This window comes from Marmota flaviventris, chromosome 4 (assembly GCF_047511675.1).
Source record: "Marmota flaviventris isolate mMarFla1 chromosome 4, mMarFla1.hap1, whole genome shotgun sequence".
NCBI lineage: Eukaryota > Metazoa > Chordata > Mammalia > Rodentia > Sciuridae > Marmota > Marmota flaviventris.
This window is the reverse complement of record NC_092501.1, coordinates 53,774,077-53,782,835: the sequence shown is the minus strand read 5'-3', so window position 1 is coordinate 53,782,835 and position 8,759 is coordinate 53,774,077. Positions and strand designations below refer to the sequence as shown.

The window sequence follows — 8,759 nt, the reverse complement described above, 5'->3', positions numbered from 1 at the left end:
GGGAGGAAGGCTGTGCCTTCCTGTGTGGCTCACTGTTGCATTTCCTTTACGTCCCTTCCTCGAACTCCACTTGGTACAGTGGGAAGCTCGAGAGGCACGAGGGAAGAGCCTGAGACTTTGGTTGGGAGCTCAAGTCCCCCTTTGGCTTCTTGTTCACTGCCACCCTCGCCCCTGAGTGCTGCTCGGTCCCTTCAGACCTGCGCTTCCTCGGCTGAGTTTTCAGCTGGTGCAGATAGTCTGCCTCTATGAGATCATCCCACTAAAGACATTTAAAAACCCGCAATATCACTGCATTCAGTAATTCAATCCTTTAACGAATAACATTTTTTTTTCTCTAGAAAATAGCATGATATCCATGCCAAAAAAAAAAAAAAAAAAATAGAAGGAAATCTTGTGGTCACATTGTCTAATTAATAAAAGTGTTTCAAGTGTGTGTGTGTGTGTGTGTGTATATATAAATATATAAAATGTAAGGAACTTGAGCATCTTTGGATTTGGGTATCTACAGGAGTTCTGGAATCAATTTTTCAAGGATACCAAGGGATAACTGTAGATTGTAGAGTCTACATTTAATCTTTATAGCTATTCTAGGAGATTCTAGAATCATCTCTATTTCACAGATAACATTAGGGCTTAAAGAGGTTGCCTAAGGTCACCAAGCAGGTGGGCACTACCTGCCACCTGAACCCAGGAAGCCTGACTCCACAGCCCCTGCTCTTGACCATTACAATCTATTCAAAAAGGGAGCAGCTTTCTGCTGCCTTAAAAAGTTCTGTTCAGGGGCTGGGATTGTGGCTCAGCGGTAGAGCGCTCACCTAGTACGGGCAGGACCCAGGTTTGATCCCCAGCACCACATAAAAATAAAGGCATTGTGTTGTGTCCATCTACACCTAAAAAGTAAATATTTGAAAAAAAAAGGAATTATCCTCCTTGTCCTTTTTTTTTTTTTAAAGTTATGTTCAGGGGGCTGGGATTGTGGCTCAGTGATAGAGCGCTCGCCTAGCATGTGTGAGGTGCTGGGTTCGATCCTCAGCACCACGTAAAGATAAATAAATGTATTGTGTCCATCTACAACTAAAAAATATTTTTAGAAAAGTTCTGTTAAATAGAAAGACACGAGCCTCTGCCAGCCTATGGCATGTGGGCTGCCCTGAGGGAGAGGCAGCAGGGAAGGTCCAGGTGGGGACCCTTGTGTGGCCGGCAGATAGTGCAATCAAGAGCCAATGAGAGCCAGGTGTGGTGGCACATGCCTGTAATCCCATCTGCTTGGGAGGCTGAGGCAAGAGGATTGCAAGTTCAAAGCCAGCCTCTGCAACTTAGTGAGGCCCTAAGCAACTTAGTAAGGACCTATCTCAAAATAAAAATAAATAAATAAATAAAAAGAGCTGGGGATGTGGCTCAGTAGTTATGCACGCCTGGGTTCAGTCCCTGGTATCAAACAAAACAAAAGAGAAAAGGGGTCAAAGGGGAGGCCAGGAGGAGGAGGCAAAGGTGGGATGCACTGGCCCTGCAGAGGCGGAGTACTCAGGGCCAGATGAGGGTGCACCAGGGTCTAGCTTGGGCGTGTGGCTGGCTAGTGGTGCTGTTACACTACCCCAGAGGAGAGGTCAAGCTTCCGAGACTGATGTGGCCCCAGGTCCAGTAGCTGCCTCTCTGCTCTGTCCCTGTCACATAGGGCCTGGCATATAAGAGGCACTCACCAAGGACCACGGCACAGATGCTCTTCATTCCTTCTCCTTCCTACTTCAGGGTGCGGAAGGTGCCTGCTCCCTCAGGCCTACTCTGGTCCTCGGGGTCCTGAGGATCCCGATTATTTGCCCTGCCTTGGAGAAGGATGTGAACGCTGTTCTCCTTTCCCCCAGTGTGAGCTGTTCTCAGAAGGGAAGGGATGGAGGAGGAGTCTAGTCTTTTCCTCCTCAATCATCAGTCCCTCGGGGGCAACAAAGCCACAGCCCCCAAATGGTCAATCAGAAAACCAAAGAGCAGGGCCCACCAGTTCAGCTTTTTTAAAAACACCACCCCCCTCCCTGAACGCCTACCATTTGGTAAGCTTTCGGGGGACACAGTGGTCAACTGGACAGGGCCCCTGCCTTCAAGCTGAACCTAGGCACAGCCAGGCGACAGGGAAATGGGTTCTGTGAGGTGGGGATGGAGGAGTAGCCATCGGTTTTGGTGGGGGACTCCAGGCCCAGAGGCTGCACACTGGGCTCTGGCCCCTGCTCCGCCACTAGCTCCTTGTGACCCTGGGCCAGTCTCCTCCCCTCCCTGGCCTTCACTTTCATGAAGTCAAAGCCTGGGGCTCAGAGCTCCCAGTCAGGCAGGAGGCCGTTCTGCTGGCTTTTTGCTATTACTCTTTAAAAGCAGAGAAGGGGAGGGGGGTGGGGCTGGAGTGGGGGACACCAGGGGCCTGTAAAGAAATTCCCAGACTGGTCTGCTGCTTTTTGTGTGTGGACAGAGGGACTGGGAAGTTCTGGGGGCGGGTAGAGGAGAAGGACAGGGATGGCGTGAGGAGGGGGAAGAGGGTGCGAGGAGACAGAAGAATGAAATAAAGGCCACTCCAACAAAAGCAAGTGAAAAGTGAGTGACGAGTTTGGGGCAGCAGGCCCGAGGCCAGCCAGGCCTCGAGGGCGAAGAATGGAGACAAACGAGCTGAATTTTCATGCTTGGTGGACAGTGAATGGGAGAGCATCTTTTAAAACCCTATCAGGAACTCTTTGGATTGTCATTAGATCTGGAGAGGGGGTGAAGACGGAGGGCGGGGACGGCTGAATTTGGCCTCCACCGGAGGGCTACAGGCTCTCCTGGCCCAAGCTGGGCATGCCTCAGACCTTCAAAGGTTTCGGTAAATTATTTGTCATTTTGAGAACCCTTGAAATTATTATTCAGTGGGGGGCTCCCCCTGCTCTCAGTGGGTGACCCCACACTGGAACTAGGGGCGGGGTGGGGGGGCGACTGGGATGAGTTCCAGGCTTCTGGCTCCTTGTTCAGTGACCAGCCATCTGGGTTTGCCTGGGATAAGGGACGTGCAGCACTGATACCAGGGAAGTCCCGGAAGACCCAGAATGCTTGGTCACCATACATGAGGCGGGGGCTGGTGAGGACCAGAGGGGAGGAATGAATTACTCAAGGCTGGTCCCATCAAGCCTGGTCCTGCCTCCAGCCCGCAGCCGGACTCCAGGGTGGGAGGTTCTTTGTACATTTTAATTTTCTACCATTGAGATATCTTGTTTGTATGTGTGTTTTGCATCCCTAGAAAAAGAACCCTAGGGTTTTTCCTCCTGTGTGTCTCATCTGTTTTTTGTGGTCCATGATGCCGGTTGGGGTTGTTAATACAGTGCCAGCTAATGAACGGGATGGGAGCAGATTATTCTGCCATTTTTCTAGGTCTTTGAGCTCCACATTGATCCTGAGACTGACAACTCCACATCTGTTTGAACTGTGTTAAACTGTGCCTGGGAGGGTCACAACAATGACCCTGTGATCATCAGTGGTTTCAAGTTCACTAATATAACCATGCTCCATCGTCACAGTGGGAAATGAGGCCTGAAAATGACTTGGCATCTGCTTCTCTTTTTGACATTGTTGATGCTCTTAAGAGCATCAGCCAAGACATTTGTGTACCCCATTGTGGTGGGATGGTAAGTGTGCAGTTATCTGTACATTTTTTTTTTTAAAAGACAATTGGAGAGCCAAGTGTGGTGGCTTAGGCCGATAATCCCAGCTATTTGGGAGACATACAGGAGGATAGAAAGTTTGAGGCCAGCCTGGGAAACCTACTGAAACCCTGTCTCAACATAAAAATAAAAAGGATTGGGGATAGATATAGCAGTGATAGAGCACCCCTGGGTTCAGTCCCCAGGACCACACATACATACATACATACACACACACACACACACACACACACACACAAAGATAATTGGAGGCTCTTGTGTATGAATGGATATTAGGTTATATTACAGAATTATTCATTTCATTTGGTGTAAAAATGGCTTGGTTCTGTTCTTATCACTTAAAAAATGTGCACTAATGTATTAGTGGGATGAGACATACCTGGGGAAGGTTTGGTGGTGGGGAGGTGGCAGATAACTGAGGTTGGCTGTGAATCCATGGCCAATTGTCAGGAATTTCTTTACAGTCCCATGTCCTCCACCTGTCCCCCACCTCTTCTCACTTGCTGCCTTTAAAAAGCAGGAGCTGAGTAATAGAGCATAAAGATACATTTTTCTATTTTCTGCATTCTTGTGCATATTTGAAAATGTCTAAAATTCAAACTTAAGAAAGGAAATGGAGCACCTGTCAGCATGGTTAAGGGCATTAGTGAAAAGCAGCAACTCTAGGTCAAGACAGCTTGAGTTCAAGTCCAGTGCCACCTCACACTGGGCAACCAGCAACTGATACTTTATCGCTTTCTGCTTCAGTTTCTGCCTCAGAATCCACAGAAGTAATAATTCTAATCTCACAGACTAATAAACAGAAAACACTAGGACTGTGCTGAAATATAGTAGAGTCAATTAAAAAAAAAAAGTGGATAGAACAGAAGGGTTCAGCTGGGTCCTTTCAGAGTTCTGCTCCTGGGGATGTAGATTTCCTGGAATCAACTGTTCTTGCAGAGGAGGCCAGCTTCTGGGACTTGGGCCTCATGTACACAGCAACCCACATGGCTGCTTGCCCTCCCATACCCGCAGCCTGCACAGCCCCCTGACAGCCCCTCTTCTCTGTCTCAACCTAACATGTTGAAGAGTGCTCTCACCACCTCCTCCAGGAAGCCGTGCTTGTGCCTTCATTAGTTAATTTTCCTCTGGTCTCTGTCAGTCAACCTGGAACTGTTAAGAAGGCCCTCCTGGTCTGGAGTCTCACACAGGCAGAGCCCACAGTAGCTGAGAAATGTACTGGTTCACACTAGGGTCAGACCCACAGAGCACACCCACAGAGAAGCAAGTGCTCCCGTGTGCGTATACACAAACATCCTGCTCTGAAATGGGATCAGTAGCAAGCAGGCCTGTGGTACAAGAGGAGGAGAGAGGGGCTGGCCTCGCCCACTGGGGGCATGGCTTGAGGGGTGAGGTTGAACACTGTCAGAGCTGGAGCCAGTCTCACAGCTGAGGCCCATCTTCTCAGAACCCAGTGCCAGGTATAGAGTAGTGACAAGGCACTTGCCTCCATCTCAGGGAAATGCCCCAAGAAACGCTCCCGTGGGAGGCCAAGTGTTGATTTTCCAGGACAACAACCATCGAGGGTGGCGCCCTGATCGTAAGAATAGAAGTCATAAAAGCCACCACCAATTACTCAGCACAGGCGCTGTGGCCTGCCTTGTGATATTTCATCTAACCCTGACAATCACTCTATGTGAGAGGTGACATTGTATGCTTTTATAGTTGAAAGAACTAGAGATCAGAGGCTCATGGGCTGAATGTCACACAACTGGGAAGAGGCAGAGCTTGGATTTGAACCCCTGGCTCTCTGTCTTCACAGTCAATACTCTTAGCTGCTACAGTCTATATTGCAATTTATGCTGAACAAAAAAAGGATACCTTGTTGAAATCGTATGCTGTCCTGGATTTGCTTCAAAATAATCCACGGTAGAAGTGTTGGGAGCAATAAGCAGGGATGTGTATGAAATTCGGCTCTCAGCTGACAATTCTTTAATTTGGGCGATGGATGCATAATAATTCATTATTCTCTTTTCTTTAGTTTTGACATTTTCCAAAATAAATTTGACTGGCTCTGGGTCTTACTTACTCTGACTACATCACTGGGTGACTTTGACCCTGTTTCTGTACCTCTACATACCTTCATTTCCACACTGATCTTTCCCTATGTGTTCCTAACTCATTGTCCAATTTTTGCCCCAGGGAATAGAGGCTCTAACAACCTCAGGATCTGCTGGGATGTAAGCGTCCTCTTTCTCAAGGCGTCCACACATTCCTTCCACCTGAAGATCATTTTCTGCCTCTCACACTTCCCAGGGGGGCCGGGGGGGGGGAAAGCCAGGCAGAAATGCTTATGTGTTTGGTTTGTGTTCAGACTCTTGGAGTGAAAAATGTGTGTGCGTGTGCATGTGCGTACGTGTGTGTGTGTGTGTGTGTAGATGTGTGCGTGCGTGCGTGTGCGGGTGTGAACGTAAATGTGTTCACTCCACCTGTGTGGGTCTCCTCTTCTCCTCTTCCAAGTCGCCACCTGTTCATCCCTCGTTCAAAAGGGGCCTGGGGGCCCCAGGCAGAAGGGTGGTGCCCAGAGCCTGGGGGAGGCAAATGAGGCTCGGGGCCTCCCAAACACTGGGGATGATAAATGGGGTCCGAGTCTTTCAGGCTTCATTATAGAGTCGCCATGGGTTTGCCCAAACCATAGCAACCGATTCAAGCAATGATTAACCTAATAAAGAGAAGGCAAAGGGGGAGAAGATGCATTCAAGACCCCAAGTCAGGCCCCGGTTCTCTGGAGGCAGTAAATTTCCTTCAGTGGGTACGGTGTCCAGGCCCCAGACGTCCTAAATCTCTGCCTCCACAGTGGGGGCAGGGAGACCTATGAAAGCAGTAAATGGATGTCAGAGATCAGCGATGGGGGGACGGGGGGGGGGGCTTGAATCACCCTTAGTGGGCTCCCGTGGGCCTTCCCTGGGAGCCATCCCAAACTCTGGGGACAAGGAGTGATCTGTTTTAGTTTCAGGAGTCAAATTACCTGCACTTTCTGTTTTTGAACTCTGGTATATTTGGCCCTGAAGACGTGTGTGTGTGTGTGTGTGTGTGTGTGTCTATCAGTCTGTCTTTCTTCAGGGTATGGAATGTAAATAGCAAAGATTCCTGTGACTGCCAATGCGATAGACCACCTATAATAGGGTCCCCAGTGATCTTTGCCTCCTGGTATTCATTTCCTTGTATAATCCCCACCCCTTGACTGTGGGCTAGAGTTAGTGATTTCTTTCCAGTGAATAGAACATGGCAGAGGAAATGGGTTGTCACTTTTGAGATTAGATTTCGAAAAGACTGACTTCTGTCTTGGGTGTCATCACGTCTTATTAGCTTACCTTGAGGGAAGCCAGTTGCTGGGCTGTGAGCTACTCTATGGAGAGGCCCAGATGACAAGGATCTGAGGAGGACCCTGGCCAAAAGCCAGTGAAGATCCAAGGTTCTCATTCTAGAAGCCTTGAGAAACTGAATCCTCCAACACCACACACGACTGGGTTTGGAAGGGTCTCCTCCTCCAGTCAAGTCCTTAGGGGAGACCACATTCCCGCCTGACTCTCTGACTAAAACCTCATAAGACATCTTGAACCAGAGGCACCCAGCTAAGCCCCATCTACATTGGGGACCCACAGAAGTCCTACATAATAAATGTTTCTTATTTGAAGTAGTTAAGTTTTGGATAATCTGAAATGCAGTGATAGGTAACTAGTAGCTGGTGATGATGTTAGGATAGCAAGAGTCTCAGTGTGTCTCCAGAATTAACAGTTTGGGTGTTTGGGCTAGCCACATCACCCTGTGCATAAGGGGCAAACAGAGCAGGTCAGTATCTCTGAAGCGTAAAAGGCAAACAGGCACTGGGAAATAGATGGTGCTGTGTCAGGATTCTGGTTGTAAGCATATGCGATTTGTGATAATAAAACAAAATTAACAGTAGCAGGTACAACTCAACTTCATCCCAGCCATAATCCTGCAGTCGAGACTGCTCATCGCCTACCAGAACCTAGACTTCAACTCTTCCTAGTGTCTCATCACGTTAAGTGAAGCCAAATGATCCTTCTCCCTGTGGATGAGAGCAGAAGTGGTATTTGCTCAAGATGGTGGGTGAGCCTTCTCTGTGCTCTATTTCCCATTCCCACTTGCTGGGACCCATGGCAGTGCAGCCTCAACTTTTTGGTTGGCAAAGACCTAGGAACTGGTGGAGGAAGAAAATGGAAGGGACAAAGGTCCCTGAATGACGGCATGGAGCAGAGCTCCCCACCCACCAGCGATGTTCAGCACAGATTGAATTATTAGTGAGTCTCTGCGATAGAAGCCTAGCTTTACCCTAACCTGCCAACTAAAAGGTAACACTACTGGCCCTGCTTTACAGATGAATACACTGGAAGAAAAATTTAGGAACTTGTTCATGGTTATATTGATAATAACAATCTGGGAATTGAACCCAGATTCATATCAATTCACATCTCCCAATAAACTATCCTTCCCAGTTAGAACATGAGCTGTTTTTGGGTGACTAGAAACCACTTACAGATTCTGAGCAGGAGAATGATACGTTCACATTTGCATATTAAAGAGGAAAGTGACAATGTTGTATTTGTCAATTGGATGGGAACTCCAGCTGCCCCAGAAGGATACAGTAGAGTATCAAGATTAGAGGTAGGAACTGAAGACAAATGAAGATGCTAACAATAGTACCATCCGTGGTGGTGCACATCTATAATTCAGCTACTGGGGAGACTGAGACAGGGCAAGAGGATTGCAAGTTTGAGACCAGCCTGGGAAATTTAGTCAGGTGATCCTCCCATGTGAGGGAGATAAGTTGAACTGGGACAGTGGTTAATGAGAGACATCATCTAAGAAAAAGCAAGAAGGGAAAGTCAGTAGGATTTCAAGGGTTAACTAGACAGGGGAAGTGAGAGAGAATAGTCTAGATGAACCCTTGATTTCCAGTATGGTGATACTACTTAGTGAGATCAGGAACGGGGCAACATTAACTTGAAGATAGAGGAGAGGAATTTCATTTTGGACACTTCATTTGAGATTCACCAGAGGTGACTAGACATAATCCTGCAG

At 48.1% G+C, this 8,759-nt stretch overlaps 1 pseudogene; it reads right to left on the bottom strand.

The window, feature by feature from the left end:
* Nucleotides 1-3,249: 3,249 nt before the first annotated feature.
* Nucleotides 3,250-3,626, bottom strand: LOC114089338 (small ribosomal subunit protein uS8-like; annotated as a pseudogene).
* Nucleotides 3,627-8,759: the final 5,133 nt, after the last annotated feature.